At 38.7% G+C, this 19,009-nt stretch overlaps 1 pseudogene; it reads left to right on the top strand.

Moving 5' to 3' along the window:
- The first annotated feature begins 5,906 nt into the window (after window positions 1-5,906).
- On the top strand, window positions 5,907-6,723 carry LOC101423114 (thiamine pyrophosphokinase 1 pseudogene; annotated as a pseudogene).
- The last annotated feature ends 12,286 nt before the right edge of the window (window positions 6,724-19,009 follow it).

The raw sequence follows: 19,009 nt of genomic DNA, 5'->3' as shown, positions 1-19,009 counted from the left end.
TATTGTTGAACCTTAGCATTCATATAGTACCTTCTCTGACATTAATTACATGCATGCTATTTTAATGCTTCAAACTAAGAATTCACTTTTTGCATAAATAAGTCAAATATGTATTTACCCCTAATATGTTGTTTTATGTTGTTAAAAGCTGCTGGGAGCAATGTACCAGAAATGGGTTGGCTTTTACAATGAGGATTTATTTGATCAAATGCTTACAGTTCTGAGGCTGTGAAAGTGTCCAAATCAAAGCATTATCAGGAGATCCTTTCTTCCTGAGTTACAGCTGTAGGCAATCAGGTACCTGATGGCATCTTTTCATCTCTCCCTTTTTCTTTGGGCCTTGTAGCTTTCAGTCTCTAGGTGAAGTGGCTTCCTCTCAGCTTCTGTGTTTCATTGATTTCAGGTTCTGGCTCCTAGAGCTTTCTCTCTCAGTTTTTGGGTCCCTCTCTGTCTGTAACTTTTACCTGTATTTGTGGTGTCATATTCGTTGGTTTATAAAGGACAATAGTAAGAGGATTAAAACCCACCCTGGGTCACACAATCTAATTAAAGGCCCTTAACTGAAGTAATTTAATCAAAGGTCCCACCTACAAAAGGGTTACATGAACAGGAATGGATTACCTTTAAGAACAGGATTTTCTGGGTTCCACAAAATCTTCTCTCACATATGTGCAAGTTTCTATGTCAGGCAAAGCTGTTTTAAAATCAGGCTTGATTTTTTTGATTTTTTAAAAATGATACAACAATGGAAAGGCATGGAAGGGGTTAAGATCAGGGAACTAAATGCCTCCCCTGGATTGGAAGAGGTTTTGGAGAGACAAACCCAAATGTCCGTGCTAGAAAGAAGTCTTGTCCAAAACAAAAAACATGATATTCAGGAGAACACAGGGAAGTAGTTCATTACCACAATCAACATCGGGTAACCTAACAGTGAACAATAGGGTAAGTGAAGGATAGCAATAAGCAATGCATGTCAGCAGACAGTGAATAATTGAGGCAGAAAATTATAATAATCAATGTCTGGTAGCATGTCACATGACCCTGTCACTAGCTTAGAATACACTATCAAATGTTAGTACCTGGAGTTGAAGATATAGAATAGAATAGTCTAAAAAGCATAGATTCTCAAGTCAAGTTTAGATAAAACTCCAAATCTGTCATTTATTTGACAGATAACTTTGATAACAAGAATTCATGATGACAACTTTAACTTCAAAACAAAATGGAAATCCAGTTATGTGAACTATAGCATAAAGGAGTGTGGGATTATGAGTAAGAGCAATTCAATATTGAGTCCTCCAACACTGAGAGTTCCTAAATATCTTTTCTGTCTTACCAGTATTATGATCTGTTATACAAACTAGATTGAGTTCATAGGTGTATATGTGGTGGCATTTCTTTAGATAAGGAGAGAGGAGGGAATCGGGGACTTGCGACTAATGAAGGCCAGGCATGCTTGCATAAGACACTGGCTTTACTCTTTAGGTCACTGCTGTCCAATAGAACTTTCTGTGAAGATTGAGATTTTCTGTATCTTCACTGTTCAATGATAGTCATCGGCCCCACGTGACTATTTAGTACTTGAAATATGACAAGTGCGACCAAGGAACTGATATTTTACTTTTCAAAAATGTATCTTTCTTGGAATTTGTTGAATATTTTGAATGTGCAGATTAATTTTTATTGTCAATTTGGGGTGTTTTGTGCATTATTTCTCCAAGTATACTTTCTGCTCTTTTCTCTTGTCTCCTTCTAGGACACCCACTAGGTTTATCTTGGCATGTTTGGTGGTATTCCATGGGTTTCTTATATTCTTTTCATTTCTTTAATTCTTTTTCTTTTTATGCACCTCAGACAGGATAATCCTGATTGACCTATTCTCAAATTCACCATTTTTTTCTTCTGTCAGCTGCAATCTGTTGTTAAACTTCCTGATGAGCTGTAAGAACCAATACACTACAATCGCACGTGATAACATGGATGAACCTTGAGAATCTTATGTTGAGTGAAGCAACCCAGGCATTGAAGGACAAATACTATATGACCTCAATGATATGAAATAAGTTAACTGCCTCAGAGAGCTAGAGTCTGGAAAACTGGCTTACTGGAAATCGGGGGGTGGAGGAAGGATGTGAGTTAATGTCTGTAGGGGTGGAATCTGTGATGAGCTGGGGGTAAGTATGAGCACAAAGAAGGGACAAAATGGGGGCAAAGGGTTACCTTCGGGTGGGGTTTTCTGGGTTTGAGGGGGGCTGGGGATGGGAAGAGGGGTAATATGGTCCAAGAAATAGGTGGGAGGGAGGGGCAACATACAAACATGGGAGAGCGCCAGAAGTTCATTGAGAACTAAATATTGAGTAAAACGTATCAAAGTATAAGTAGGAGGGTTACCTGGTTAGGACGCTCAGGGGGTATGGTCTGATGCAGGAGGACTCTGGAGGGAATAGCTGAAGGCTCATTTTGCCAAGGTGGGTTCTACCATTGGGTGGGGTGGACCCATATCCTGGGGAAGACTAATGCCGTCGAATAGAGAGAACTGTATCTCTCGTGAGAAAGGACGGCTCCCAGGGCATTAGATTGGCAGGCATTGTGGGCCCTAAGGGGAGGGGAAAATGGACGTGCAATGGATGGAACAAAGGTAAATAAGGGGGCAAAAGAGGAGTTATGTGAGAGTACACGAGGATGAATATAAAACAGCTAATATTACACCAAAAACATATAGGGGACGACAGACTAATAATGAAAACCATAAGACAAAACATAGGATAACTAAAAAATTTAGAAAACTGTACAGCCTAAAGTATGGACCACATAGTAAGCACAAATGTTACCTTGTTTGAAAACTATAGTTTCGGAATCTGTACATCAGTTTCAGGAAATATGATATGAATAAGTTAAAAGATTATTGCTGTGGAAGGGAAAAGGTTTTATGGTGGATCTGGGGAAATACTGCATATTGTATATATGAATTTTGGTGATCTAAGACTCTTCTGAAGCTGACATTATGTTGGGATTCACTTTACGGGAAGCTTTGGATCACAGAGTGGTTCAACAATGGCAGCGGATGAATACTGATATGGGATGTTATTGACAGGATATATATGGTTGACAGGGAGTTATACAGGGCATATGCCCAGGGTATATGGTAATGTCTATATATACTCATAGTGGAAACAATTACAACAGCTGGGGGGGTACTGGGCTCCTGGCTGGGGGGTCACTGTTGTGGGCCCTGGGAGAGCAGCGGCAATCCTCCAGGTGCAACGGCAAGAACCAGGAAGGAAGGAGGGCCCAACAGTGGGCTCTTGATACTAATGGCTACACTTTTGAGCCTATGCACCTGCAATAAGAACAAGGCCTAGAGTAGCATTGTGCCTGGGGGTTTCCTCCTGACAGCCTTCATGTTACTCAAATGTGGCCACTCTCACAGCCAAACTCAGCGTGTAGATGTGATGCATTCCCCCCAGCGTGGGAAACGACACCCGGGGATGAGCCTCCCTGTCACCGAGGGATCACTACCACATACCAGCTGAAGAAGCAACTAGAAAATGACCTTGAATTAAAGATTCAATGCAGAACAGCAGAATATACCTGTCTACATATAATAACATGACTTCGGGAAGCGGTTTGACATAATGTAAGGGGGAAATGGAAAGGAGAAATGAGATTATAAGGCTATGAGTCTCTAAAAAAGAGTCTGGAGGTTGTCAGAAGGAATAGCCCTATGTACAACTGAACAGAGTCTAAGAGACAGATAAGGTAGATACAACCCCAGGTATTGGTTCTTTTGAGGGATAAAGAGACCCACGGGTTCTATGGTCATGGCAGAAGGGGTTCACTGCCATGACAGATGGCCCTTCTTTGGAGCTGGTGTTTCTGCGTGATGGAAATGAACTCGGAGGGGATCTCTTTTCACAAGACTTGCATGCTACTTTATTGGAATTGTAGTTGGTGCTGGGTTTAAGATATATGTAGGGGATTTGAATCTCTGGACTGATAATATGACACCCAGGCCCAGAGCCTCAACAGACTTCAGCTCCTACACTTTGACTTATTGGATTTACTCCACTCAGCTAACATGGAGTTGAAGAAGGTCAACCACCACAACATGGAGCCTAGAGTGTCTACAACTAGAAGCGGGAAGAGTGCATCCAGTACCCATGTGGAATCTAAGCCCTCACTTGACATAGGTGTGCAATGGACACAACCAATCCAATGTCCACAGAGAAAATGTGGAATGGGTGTGGGAAAGGTAGCCATGGGGGCTGCTGGGTGTGGGGAACGGGAGGAAGAGATGAGATGTGGAGGTGTTTTTGGGACGTGGAGTTGTCCTGGATAGTGCTTCACGGACAATTACGGGACACTGTAGATCCCCCCAGGGCCCACTGGATGGAACGTGAGAGAGTCTGGGCTATGATGTGGACCATTGACTATGGGGTGCAGTGATGCTCAGAGATGAACTTACCAGGTGCAATGGGTGTATCACGATGATGGGAGAGAGTGTTGCTGTGGGGGGAGTGGGGTCGGGGGCGGTGGGGTTGAATGGGACCTCATATATTTTTTTTAATGTAATTTAAAAAAAAAATAATAATAATAAATAAATATTAAAAAAAAAACTTCCTGATGAATTTTTAATTTCAGTTATTGTACTTTTCAGCTCCAGAATTTCTATTTGGGTCCTTTTTATAATTCTATGACTTTATTGATATTCTGTTTCATGAAGCATTGTTTTCATAATTACCTTTAGTTATTTAAGCATGATTTCCTTAATTCTTTGAATATTTTAAAATAGCTGATTTAATATCTTTGTTTAATAAGTCCAATGTGTGAGCTTCCCCTAGGACAGTTTCTATTGTTCTTGTGTATGGACTATATTATCTTGTTTCTTTGCATGTCTCTTTTTTTTTTTTGGTTGTTGTTTTTGTTGAAAATTGGGCATTTAAAATATTGCAACGTTTCTGGAAATCAATTTCTTCCCCTCCTCAGGGTTTCTTGTTGGTATTCATTGTTTAGTAACTTTTCTTAACTAATTCTGTAATATACATAATTTTTGTCATGTACAGTCACTAGAAGAATTGTACTTGGTTAACTTACTGTTTATCTAATAATTGCTTTATTTTATTTGCCTTAAATTTGTTTAAATTTGAATCTAAATAATACATATGGCTAATTTACTGAAAAATACAGCTCAGGTTCTTACAATTAATTATTGGGCTACACCAATGGCTATGAAATCTTAATTAATTATTGATCAATATAAAATAGTTTTTAACTTAATGTTATTTCTCACACACACACACAAACGGCTTTCAGAGTCAGCTCATGAAAAAAGAGAAATCTTTCAAATAGAATTTGATTTGCCCTTGGATGTACATTCAAGTACGTAGTTTGTAGTTAGGTTTGTAGTTAGGAAAAGGAGGAAACATTTTAAGTGACCAGGCAAATGATTTGAGAAAAAGCACAATGAAAGGCGTTTCTGATGATGATATTTTGATTAGTTTCTCATGATAAAAGATTTCATGAATTGTATTGACTGATGGCAACTTTGGAAATTTAGATTAAGGACAGATCATGGAAGAGATGCTTGATTATCAGCCTGAGATATTTCAAATTGTGCAGAGTAGGGAGCTATTGAGTTTTTAAAACATCATAAGGTTTAATTTTTTTTCATTTCCCAATTAAATAAGTTAATTTACTTATATTAATTATACATTGATTTACTACCCATTTTAAAGTACAGAGACTGCTACTTTCTTCTATTTGTTTACAATATTTTTTAAATCATGAAAACAATGAATATATATTTTAGAACATTCAGAAAACAGAAAAGTAGAAAGAGGAAAATAAAATTTCACATAATACAGGATCTTTGGAGCTTTTAAATGAAAGAGAAACAAAATTAAAAGATGAAACTGCTCAGAGTCTCCTCAACTGAGCTCTGTCATCGATCACCTTTGCTTTCACTGCATACTCTCCTTTCGCTGGTGGCTCCACTTGCAATTATAGAGCCTTTGTTTACCCCATTGGAACATCTGCTTCCCAATGGAAATTTGAAGTCCTGCCTTTTGATTCTGAATCATAATATTTGGAGCAAAGCTTTTTAAAAATTGTGTGCCGATGGAGAAATGCCAACCACTTATACAATATCACTGAAGGAGGAAAAGCTTTTTGCCTAAATACATCAAGGCAGATTTTGATTCCATTAGGCCTGAAGTCAATGGGTACTATACTTGTAAATGATGTGAGCTGATTTCAACTCCTGATCAAAACTGCACTGACTTTACCAATTACCTTCTAGTACTCTAAAAGAAGATAGATGTAAAACACCTACAGGTTAATATGAATGTCACACTCCCAGGACTTGCTGGACATTTTGAATGGAGTATGGCATCTGTGTGTACCCTATTTCAAGTGAATCATATAACTCTTTGCCAATTATAATAATTCAAGAGGAAACTCTCATCTACCTGCCCCAACCAGGAAAGGAAAAGATTCATGTAAACACTGGAATAGAAGATGATTGTTGTGGCCTTATTCCTGTTGTATGATAACACAATCACATTGCCACAATGATTTGTGGAAACTCACAAATCAAGTGCTTGGTTTTGAATACTGTTAAGTACTTCTAATACCTAGAATGTGTCTAGGGTAGTGTCTGTGGAAACTGATCAGTCACTCATCTGGACCATGGCCATCAAAAAACCTATCTACCAGTATCCATAGGTGTGCTTCGATCTTACCTCATCACCAATAACTTATTGCTCAATAAGAAGAGCTCACCTAGTTTACCACAATCTATACTACCTGCTTGGTTTCTTTTTTTTAAAAATTTATTTATTTATTTAATTCCCCCCTCCCCCGGTTGTCTGTTCTCTGTGTCTATTTGCTGCGTCTTGTTTCTTTGTCCGCTTCTGGCTTCTGTTGTCAGTCAGCGGCACGGGAAGTGTCAGCAGTGCCATTCCTGGGCAGGCTGCACTTTCTTTCGCACTGGGTGGCTCTCCTTACGGTGCACTTCTTGTGCTTGGGGCTCCCCTACATGGGGACACCCCAGCGTGGCAGGGCACTCCTTGCGCGCATCAGCACTGCGCATGGGCCAGCTGCACACGGGTCAAGGAGGCCCGGGGTTTGAACCGCGGACCTCCCATGTGGTAGACGGATGCCCTAACCACTGGGCCAAGTCTGTTACTACCTGCTTGTTTTAAAGATGTTAATGTTTAGATAATCCAGGCAATATTATAAATGACAGATTAGAGTTTTACAGTGAAAGGCAAAGTAATTATTTGTTAATGTAAATACTCTGTCAGCTCTAGTTAGAAACCAATGTGATTGAAGTCTATTGTGTATACACCATCCCCAGTGCCAATCACAGTTTCAGTAAAAGTGACAGAAGAGGCATGTGTAGAAAGTTCACATCTGAGTCCAACTCCATCACACTCAGGAATACAAATTCCAAAGTAGAGCCCACTGACAAGGAAATGAACACCAGAGCCAACTCCCATGTTAGTAGAACCTGTGTGTCTCTGTAGATCTCAGTAGCACCAGTATATGGGGTTGTATATACTTTGGCTGTCTCTGGGATCCTGCTGAAGCATGCATAAGCACAAACTCTCTGATGACCCCCTGAATTTTTTGAAGACTCTTAGACATATATACTCATAGGGTAACAGCTCCTACTCCTGGGTTTCTTGGACTTTCACAGATCGACTAATAGGTAAATGAAGATGGTCAAACACCACATCTGGGAATGGAGAGTGTCTACAACTCCAAGCAGGAGAATCACATCCATCAACCATGTGGGATCTAAGCACCCTCTTGATATAGAGGTGGAGTGGACATCACCAATCCAGGGTGCACAGGAAGGAAGACTAAAATATGGATTAGAGTGAACTTACTGGTATTCTACTATATAACTACAGTGACTACTAATGGAAGAAACTGTAGCATTGATCTGGTGAAAGAGGCCACGAGAGTTGATGAGGGCAGGGAGAGGGAAGAAGAGATGAAATGTGGGGGCATTTTGGGGACTTGGAGTTGTCCTAAATGATATTGTAGGGACAGATGCTGGACAATACAAATAGTGCCATAACCCACTGAATGTACTGGGGGAGAGTGTAACCTACAATGAAAACTGTAACCCATGTGGTGCAGCAGTGCTCCAAAATGTATTCACCAAATGCAATGAATATGCTACAATGATGAAAGAGATTGTTGATACAGGATGAATGGAAGGGGTTGTGGGGTATGTGAGAAACTCGTATTTTTAATGTAACTTTTTTGTGATTTACATACCCTAAAACAATAAAATTTAATAAAATAATAAAAAATACAAGTAAGAATGAGACAAAAGAAGAAACCAATGTTAACCATTTCATTATGAAATTTAGTACTAATTTTTCTTGTGTTGTTAATCACTTCTTTTGTCCTAGAAAGTTGTTTCTAACTTTGAAGCTTGTAAAACCCCTTTTGAAGTTCAGCACATCACTTGTTCCTGCTCCCCATCCTTAAATGGTTTTTCTGAATGTCTTTTAATATTTCTTGATATAATTTATAATACTTTTGCTGAAAAAAATATCCTTCTAAATTGAGATGTTAAAACTGCACTATTTGATGATGGTGCCCAAGTAAGTACACCATCATCATCTCTCCCACAAAGGACGAGCTGTGTGGTGATGGAATTCCACCAGAGTGGACTGTTCTGGGAAACTACAGGGCAGGAGGTGTCTGGACATTGATCTGGAGAGACTTCAGCAGAATTAGTGCTTGCCTAAGGGAACATAGCTAACAATAAGGAAATAGAATAAGAAGAACAAAGTGACAAAAAGAAGATTTAACATGGATACAAAAAGAACAACTAATTAAACCCTGAGACAAAGAAACTAATCAACTGAATAAGTTCAACAAGTGAAAATGATGATGAGATTATACCTATAAAACTACAGGCCATACCAATAATCAGGAACACATGGCCCAATCCAATGAACAAATTGAAAACCAGAAAGACAAATGGAACCCTGAACAAATAATTAAAGCTCTTAAAAGAAGTATCATGGAGTAATTCAATGAAGTTAAGAAAAAGATTAAGCATATTAAGAAAACACTTGGCTATATAACTTCCATATGGAAGACCACAGTACCTACAACTTCAACCAGGAGAATTGCATTGATCATCCACGTGGAATCTAAGCCCCTTCTCAATACAGAGGTGGAGTGAACATAAGCATCCCAGAGTCCACAGGATGGAGGAATAGAGTATGGATTAGAGTCGACCTACTGATATTCTACTATGGAACTATTGAGACTAGTAGTAGAAAAAACTGTAGCATTGATGTGGAGAAAGTGGGCACAGTAATTGCTGAGGGCAGAGAGAGGGAAGAAGAGATGTGATATGGGGGAATTTTTGGGACTTGGAGTTGTCCTAAATGATATTCCAAGGATAGATGCTGGGCATTATATGTCCTGCCATAACCCACTGAATGGACTGAGGGAGAGTGTCAACTATAATGGAAACTATTATCGATGGGTGCAGTAGTGCTCCAAAAAATTTCCACCAATTGCAATAAATGTGCCACAATGATGAAAAAGGTTGTTGATATGGGAGGAGTGGGGTGAGGGGGGTAGGGAGTTTATAGGAAACTCTTATATTTTTAAATGTAACATTAAAAAAAGAGAATATAGAACCAAAAAGAAAAAAAAAAAGAAAACACTTGGAGAGCATGCAGAAGAAATTGTAATCATGCACAAAAATCATGCCCCATCAACAGCACAATGCAAGAAATCAAAAATACACTCTCAGCAAACAACAGCAGATTTGAAGAGGCAGAGGAAAGAATTAGTGATGTGGAAGACAGTACATCTGAAATCAAACAGCTATAGTATTGATTAATAAAAATATAGAAAGAATGCAGCAGAGACTTAGGGACCTGAATGACAATGCAAAATGCACATACATATGCATCATGAGCATTTCAGAGGAAGCAGAGCAAGGAAAGGGGACAGAAGGGGTGTTGGAGGAAATAATGGCTGAAAATTTCCCAAAACTGTAGAGGGAGATGGATGTACATATCCAGGAAGCACAATGAACCCCAAACAGTATAAATCCCAAAAGCCTATCCCAAGACATATACTTGTCAAATTATCCGATCCTCAAAACAAAGAGAAAATATGAAAAGCAGTAAGAGAAAAGAGAACCATCACATACAAGCGAGGATCCATGAAATTAAATGATGATTTCTCATCCGAATCTATGGAGGCAAGAAGGCAGTGGTATGACATAGTCAAGATAATAAAAGAAAAAAAAATACTCAAGCAAGAATAATCTACCGAGCAAAGCTAGCCTTCAAAAATGATGGAGAGTTCAAAATATTCAGAGATAAACAGAAACAGAGAGTATGCTAACAAGAAACCTACCCTTCAGGAAATAATGAAGGGATTTCTGCAGGGAGAAAAAAAAAGGAGAGACAGGGTTGGAGGAGAGTATAAGATCAACTAAAATGACAAAAAGAGAAAGAAAATATCAAACACATATAACAAACACAAATCAAAAGAAAATGTGGCTAGTATAAGTAATTCTTTTAAAGAAATAACACTGAATGTCAATGGATTAAACTCACCTGTTAAGAGACACACACTGGAATATTAGATAAGGAAATACAACTAATCTATATGCTGTCTACAATAAACATATCTTAGATCAAGGGATTCAAGGAAATTGAAAGTGAATGGCTGGAAAACAATCTTACAGGTAAATAATAACCAAATAGGGCAGGTGTAATTTTATTAATAGCAGACAAAATAGACTTTAAAAGCAACACCATTGTGAGAGACAAAGGTGGGCACTGCATATTACTGAAAGGGATAACCTTTCAGGAAGAAAGAACAGTCATAAACATTTATGCTTCTAACAGGGGTGCCTCCAAACACATGAGGCAAACACTGGAGAAATTAAGTGAAGGAATAGATGCCTATACAATTATAATGGGGGAATTTAACACACCACTATCACCATTGGACAGAACATCTCAAAAGAGAATCAATAAAGAAGGAAAGACTTTGAACAATATGTTAGAGGATTTAAACCCATTAGATATATACACAAAATTACATGCAAATACAGCAGGATATACATTCTTCTCGAGTACACTTGGATAATTCTCCATGATAAATAACCTACTAGGCAAAAAAGAAAGTATCAATACATTCAGAAAGATTAAAATCATACCAAATAATTTCTCTGACAACAGTGGAATGAACCTGGAAATCTACAAGGGCCAGAGGCCCAGATTTGACACCAAGATATGGTAGCTAAACAACACACTCTTAGAAAAACAGTGGGTCAATGAGAAAATCTCAACAGAAATCAATAACTACCATGAAACTAATGAAAATAATAACACAGCATATCAAAACTTATGGGACATGGCAAAACCTGTACTGAGAAGAAAATTCATAGCCATAAATTCATACATCAAAAAACCAGAAAGAGCTAAGATAGCACTATCAGTGCAATTAAAGGAATTACTAAAGAAAACAACAAACTAATGCAAAGAGAGAAGAAAGAAAGAAAGAACAAAGATCAGAGCAGAACTAACTGAAATAGAAAATAAGAAAGCACCTGGGGAAAAAAGCTGATTCTTTGAGAAGATAAATAAAATTGGCAAACCCTTAGATGAGATAACAAATAAAAAAAGAGAGAAGATGCAACTACACACACACAAAATTAGAAGGGTGATATCACCACCAACCCCACTGAAATAAATACTATCATAAGCGAATATTTTGAAAAACTATATTCCAAAAGGAACAACAATTTAGCAGAAAAGGAATAATTCCAAGAAACACATAAGCAGGCCACATTGATGAAAGAAGAAATCAATGAACAAACAAACAAATCACAAGTAAAGAGACCAAATCAGTCATTAAAAAACTCCTAAGAAGAGGCCTGAACCAGAAGTCTTCAAAGGTGAATTCTTCCAAATATTTCTGAAAGAATTAACATCAGTCTTGCTTAAATTCTTCCAAAAAATTGAAACAGAAGGAACATTGCCTAACTCATTTTATGATGGTACCATTACTCTAATACCAAAGCCAAACAAGGCACCACAAGAAGGAAAATCACAGAACCATCTCTGTAATGAATCGAGATGCAAAAATCGTAAACAAAGTACGTGTTAATCATACTCAACAGCACATTATTAATTATACACCATGACCAAATGGGTTTCATTCCTGTTATGCAAGGATGGCTCAGCATCAGAAAATCAATTAATGGAATACTCCATATAAACAGATTGAAGGAAAAAAATCAGAAGATCATATCTATTGATGCAGAAAAAGCATTTGACAAAATACAGCACCCTTTTTTGATAAAAACACTCCAAAAGATTGGAATACAAGGAAATTTTTTGAACATGATAAAGAGTATATATGAAAAACCTAAAGCCAACATTGTTTACAATGAAGAAATCCTAGAATCCTTCCCTCTAAACTCAGGAACAAGACAAGGATGCCCATTGTCTCCGCTCCTATTTAACATTGTCTTAGAAGTACTTGCTCGAGCACTGAGGCAAGAACCAGAAATAAAAGGCATTCAAATTGGAAAGGAAGAAGTCAAAATTTCATTATTTGCAGATGACATGATCCTATACATAGAAAACCCTGAGAGATCTACAACGAAGATTCTAGAACTCATAAATGAGTTTAGTAAAGTCGCAGGTTATAAGATCAATGCGCAAAAATCAGTAGCATTTCTGTACACCAATAATGAGCAAGATCAGGAGGAAATCAAGAAACAAATACCATTCACAATAGTAAATAAAAAAATCAAATACTTAGGAATAAATTTAACTAAAGAGGTAAAAAACTTATACACTGAGAACTATACAAGACTGTTCAAGGAAATCAAAGAAGACCTAGATAAATGGAAGAATACTCCTTGTTCATGGATAGGAAGACTGAATATTATTAAGATGTCTATCCTACCAAAACTGATCTACTCATTCAATGCAATCCCAATAAAAATCAACACAGCCTTCTTTAAGGAACTAGAAAAACTATGAAATTTATTTGAATGGAAAGAGACCCCGAATAGCCAAAGACATACTGAAAAAGAAAAACGAAATTGGAGGAATCACACTACCTGACTTCAAAACATACTACAAAGCTACAGTGGTGAAAACAGCATGGTATTGGCATAAGGAGAGACACACAGACCAATGGAATCGAATTGAAAGCTCTGATACAGAACCTCACATATAAAGCCACATAATATTCGATAAAGCCACCAAACCCTCTCAACTGGGAGAAAGTGGCCTATTCAACAAATGGTGCCTGGAAACTGGATAGCCATATGTAGAAGAATGAAAGAGGATTACCATCTCACACCTTATACAAAGATCAAGTCAAGATGGATCAAAGACCTAAATATAAGAGCCAAGACCATAAAAACCTTAGAAAGTAGTGTAGGGAAACATTTACAGGACCTTGTAATAGGAAATGGCTTCATGAATATCACACCAAAAGCACAAGCAGCAAAAGAACTAACAGATAAATGGGACTTCCTCAAAATTAAAGCCTTCTGCACCTCAAAGGAGTTTGTCAAGAAAGTAAAAAGGGAGCCCACACAATGGGAGAAAATATTTGGCAACCATATATCTGATAAGAAACTTATAACTTGCATATATAAAGAACTCCTATATCTTGAAAATAAAAAGATAAACAACCCATTTAAAAAATGGGAAAAAGATTTAAACAGACACTTCTCCAAAGAAGAAATACAAATGGCTAAAAAGCACATGAAAAAATGCTCCAAATCTCTAGCTATCAGGGAAATGCAAATCAAAACTAAAATGAGATACCATCTTACACCCATAAGATTGGCAGCTATGAACAAAACAGAAGAATACAAATGCTGGAGAGGATGTGAAGAAATGGGAACACTCATTCACTGCTGGTGGGAATGCAGAAGGATCCAACCATTCTGGGGGACAGTATCGCGGTTTCTCAAAAAACTAGCCATAGATTTGCCATATGACCCAGCAATACCACTGCTGGGTATATACCCAGCAGAACTGAAAAGAAGGACACAAAATGATATATGTACACCAATGTTCATAGCAGCATTGTTCACTATTGCCAAAAGTTGGAGTCAACCCAAATGCCCATCAACAGATGAGTGGATCAATAAAATGTGGTATATACACACAATGGAATACTACTCAGCTGTAAGAACAAATACACTACAAACACATGTGATAACATGGATGAGTCTTGAGAACCTTATGTTGAGTGAAGCAACCCAGGCATTGAAGGACAAATACTACATGACCTCTATGATATGAAATAAGCAAGCTGCCTCAGAGAGCAAGAGACTGAACGATAGGCTTACAGGAAATTGGGGGGTGGAGGAAGGATGTGAGCCGATGTCTGCAGGGGTGGAATTTATGACGAGCTGATGGTAAGTATGAACACAAAGAAGAGATAAAATGGGGGCAAGGGATTGCCTTTGGGTGGGGCTTTGCGGGTTTGAGGGTGGCTGGGGATGGGCGGATGGGTAATATTGCCCAAAAGTGGGGGGAGGGAGGGGTAGCATACGAACATAGGAGAGTTTCAGGTGTTAGTGGAGAGTAAAATGCCGAGAAAATTGTATCAAAATATAATTAAGAGGGTTACCTGTTTAGAATGCTCGGAGGGGATGTTCTGATGCGGGACGGGCTCCTGGGGAATGTCTGAATGCTCATTTTGCCAGAATGGGTGGCAACATTGGGTAGAGACCCAAGTAGTGAGAGTGGGGGTGGACCCACATCCTGGGGAGGACTAATGCCATCAAATAGAGGGAACTGTATCTCTCGAGAGAAAGGGTGGCTCCCAGGGCATTGGGGCAGTTGAGCGAGTTAGGCCCTGAACACTATTCCAACTATCTCTGGACGTTGCTCCTCGGGAAACGGAGGTTGGCTGTCACTGTGGGCACCAAGGTGGATAGGAAAATGGACGTTAAATGTGTGGAACCAAGGTAAATGGGGGGTAAGAGAGGAGTTTTGCGAGAGTACACAAGGATGGATATAAAACATGTAATACTACACCATAACATATAGGAGAGGACAGACTGATAATGTAAACCATTATGTAAAACATAGGATAACTAAAAATTTAGAAAACTGTGTATCCTAAAGTATGCACCACAATGTAAGCACAGATGTCACCTTGTTTGAAAGCTATTGTCTCAGACTCTGTACATCACTTTATGTAAAAATGATGTGAATAGGGTGTAAAAGTATCACTGTGGAAGGGAAAAGGTTTTGTGGTGGATGTGTGGGAGTGCTGTATATTATATATATGAATTGCTGTGGTCTACGGCTCTTGTGAAGAGAAGTTCAATAATTAGGGGGAAAAAAAAAGAAAAAGATAGGATGTAGAATTTTTTCCAAGTCAACACGTATTCTGTATCTAACCTTTAAACCCATCGCTATATGCCATTTTGCTAGTAAGGGATCCTGACATTATATTGGGCTTCAATTTTCAGGAAGTTCTGGATCACAGAGTGGTTCAACAATGGCAATGGAGGAATACTGGTATAGGATACTATTAACAGGTGATATATGGCTGACAGGGAGCTATACAGGACATATACCCAGGGTGCAGGGTAATGTTTGGATATACTCATAGTGGCAACAATTAAAAACTACAGCTGGGGGGTACTGGGTTCCTGGCCGGTGGTGTTCTGTCGTGGTTCCTAGGGGAGCAGTGACAGTCTCCCAGGTGCAGCAGCAAGGACAGGGAAGGAAAGAGGGTCCAACAGTGAGCCCCTGACGCTAATGACTATGCTTGTGAGCTGATATGCCTGAAATAAGAACAAGGCCTAGAGCAGCATTGTGCCTGGGAATTTCCTCCTGACAGCCTTCATGTTACTCAAATGTGGCCAGTCTCGAAGCCAAACTCAGCATGTAAATGCAATGCCTTCCCCCCAGCGCAGGGCATGACACCCGGGGATGAGCCTCCCTGGCACTGAGGGATCACTATCAACTACCAACTGATGATGCAACTGGAAAATGACCTTGAATGGAAGGTTCAATGCGGATCAGCAGAATATCCCTGTCTACATAAAATAACATGACTTTAAAATGCTGTTTGACCTAATATAAGGGGGAAATGGAAAGGAGAAATGAGTTTATATGGCTATGAGTCTCTAAAAAAGAGTCTGGAGGCTGTCAGAAGGATTGCCCTTATGCACAACTGAGCAGAGTCTAAGAGACAGATAAAGTGGATACAACCCCCAGGTATTGGTTCCTTTGAGGGCTAACGAGACCCATGGGTGCTATGGTCATGGCAGATGGGGTTAACTGCCATGTCAGATGGCCCTTCTTTGGAGCTGGTGTTTATGCGTGATGAATCTGGACTCAGATGGGATCTCTCTTCATAAGACTTTCATGCTACTGTGCTGGAGTTGTAGTTGGTGTTGGGGTTTAAGATATATTTAGGGGATTTGAATCTCTGGACTGACAATGTGATAGCCAGGCCCTGAGCCTCAACAGACTCCAGCACCTACAATCCAATTTATTGGACTCACCTCACGCAGCTAAGATGGAGTTGAAGAAGGACAACCACCACACCATGGAGACTAGAGTGCCTACAACTGAAAGTGGGAGGATTGCATCCAGTATCCATGTGGAATCTGAGCCTCCTCTTGACATAGAGGTGCAATGGACACAACCAATCCAATGTCCACAGAGAAAAGGTGGCATTGGAGTGGGAAAAGTGGACATGGTGGCTGATGGGTATGGGGAATGGCAGGATGAGACGAGATGTGAAGGCATCTTTGGGACTTGGAGCTGCCCTGGAAGGTGCTTCAGGGGCAATCACCGGACATTGTAAATCCTCACAGGGCCCACTAGATGGAATGGGGGAGAGTATGGGCCATGATGTGAACCATTGACCAGGAGGTGCAGAGGTGCCCAGAGATGTACTTACCAAATGCAATGGATGTGTCATGATGATGGGAATGAGTGTTGCTGGGGGGGGGGGGGAGTGGTGGGGTGGGGGTGGTGGGATTGAATGGGACGTCATATTTTTTTTTAATGTAATATTTTTACAAAATCAATAAAAAAATAAAAAAGTAAAAAAACAACAAAAAAATAAAGTAAATGAAAAAAAAAGCATTTGACAAAATACAGCACCATTTCTTGAGAAAAACACTGAAAAAGATAGGAATAGAAGGAATCTTTCTGAAAATGATAACGGGTATATATGAAAAGCCCACACCTAACAACATTTACAATGGTGAAATCCTAAAATCTTTCCCTCTCAGGTCAGGAACAAGACAAGGATGCCAACTATCATCCCTTCTATTTAACATAGTCTTAGAAGTCTTTGCTCGAGCACTGGCGCAAGGCCCAGATATAAATGGGATCCAAAAAGGAAAGGAAGAAGTGAAAATTTCAGTATTTGTAGATGACATGATCCTATACTTAGAAAGCCCTGCAAAATCTACAACAAATCTTCTAGAACTTTAAAATGAGTTCAGTAATGTCACAGGTTATAAGATCAATATGGAAAGATTAATAGCATTTTTGTACACCAATAATCAGCAATCTGAGGAAGAAATCAAGAAACAAATACCACTTACAATTGTAAATTAAAAAATCAAATACCTAGGATTCGATTTAACTAAAGATCTAAAAGACTTATACACAGAAACCTACACACCACTTTTCAAGGAAAGCAAAGAAGACCTAAATAAATGGGAGAATATTCCCTGCTCATGGATAGGAAAACTAGATATTATTGTCTATCTTACCAAAACTGATGTACAGATTCAATGCAATCCCAATAAAAATCAACACAGCATTTTTTAATGAACTAGAAAAACTATCTAGGACATTTATTTTGAAAGGAAAGAGACCCTGAATAGCCAACGATATTGAAAAAGAAAAATGAGCCTGGTGGAATCACACTACAGGGCTTCAATACATACTACAAAGCTACAAAAGTGAAAATGGCATGGTATTGGCACAATGATAGACATACTGACCAATGGAATCAAATTGAGATTTCTCATATAGATCCTCATATATACAGTAATCTGATATTCAACATTGTCACAAAGCCCACTGAACTGGGAGACAATGGCCTCTTCAACAAATTGTGCTTGGAGAATTGAATATCCATACACAAAAGAAGGAAAGAGGATTACTATGTCACATCTAATACAAAAATCAACTCAAGAGGTATCAAATACCTAAATTTAATAGCCAAGACCATAAAGCCCTTGGATAACAATATAAGGAAACATTTACAGGACCTTGTAATCAGAAATGGCTTCATGAACTTCATACCCAAAGATGAGCAACAAAAGAACAAATAGGTAAATGGGACTTCCTCAAAATTAAAGCCTTTTGTACTTCAAAGAGTTGGTTAAGAATGTGAAAAGAGAGCCTACACAATGGGAGAAAACATTTGTTAACCATATATCTGGGAGGATACTTTTATTCTGCATATATAAAGAACTGCTATATCTGGAAAATAAAAAGACAAAACAACCCTTTTTAAAAACTGGAAAAATATTTGAACAGCCTCTTCTTCAATGAATAAATACAAATGGCTAAAAAGCACATGAAATAATGCTCAAAATCTCTAGCTATTGGGGAAATGCAAGTCAAAACTACAATGATACCATCTTACTCCCATTAGAATGGCAGCTATTAAAAAATAGAAGACTATAAGTGCTGGAAAGGATGTGCAGGCATGGGAACACTCATCCACTGCTAGTGGGAATACAGAAGGATCCAGTCATTCTGGAGGACAATTTGACAGTTCCTTAAAAAGTTAACTATAGATTTGCCATATGACCTGGCAATTCCTCTACTGGGTATATACCCAGAAGAACTGAAGATAAGGACTCAACCCAATATATGAACACCAATGTTCATAGCAGCATTATTCACTACTGCCAAAAGTCGGAATCAACCCAAATGCCCATCAACAGATGAATGGATAAATAAAATGTGGAATATACATA

Source organism: Dasypus novemcinctus, chromosome X (assembly GCF_030445035.2).
Source record: "Dasypus novemcinctus isolate mDasNov1 chromosome X, mDasNov1.1.hap2, whole genome shotgun sequence".
NCBI classification, from domain to species: Eukaryota; Metazoa; Chordata; class Mammalia; order Cingulata; family Dasypodidae; genus Dasypus; species Dasypus novemcinctus.
This window is presented reverse-complemented; position numbering and strand designations above follow the sequence as displayed.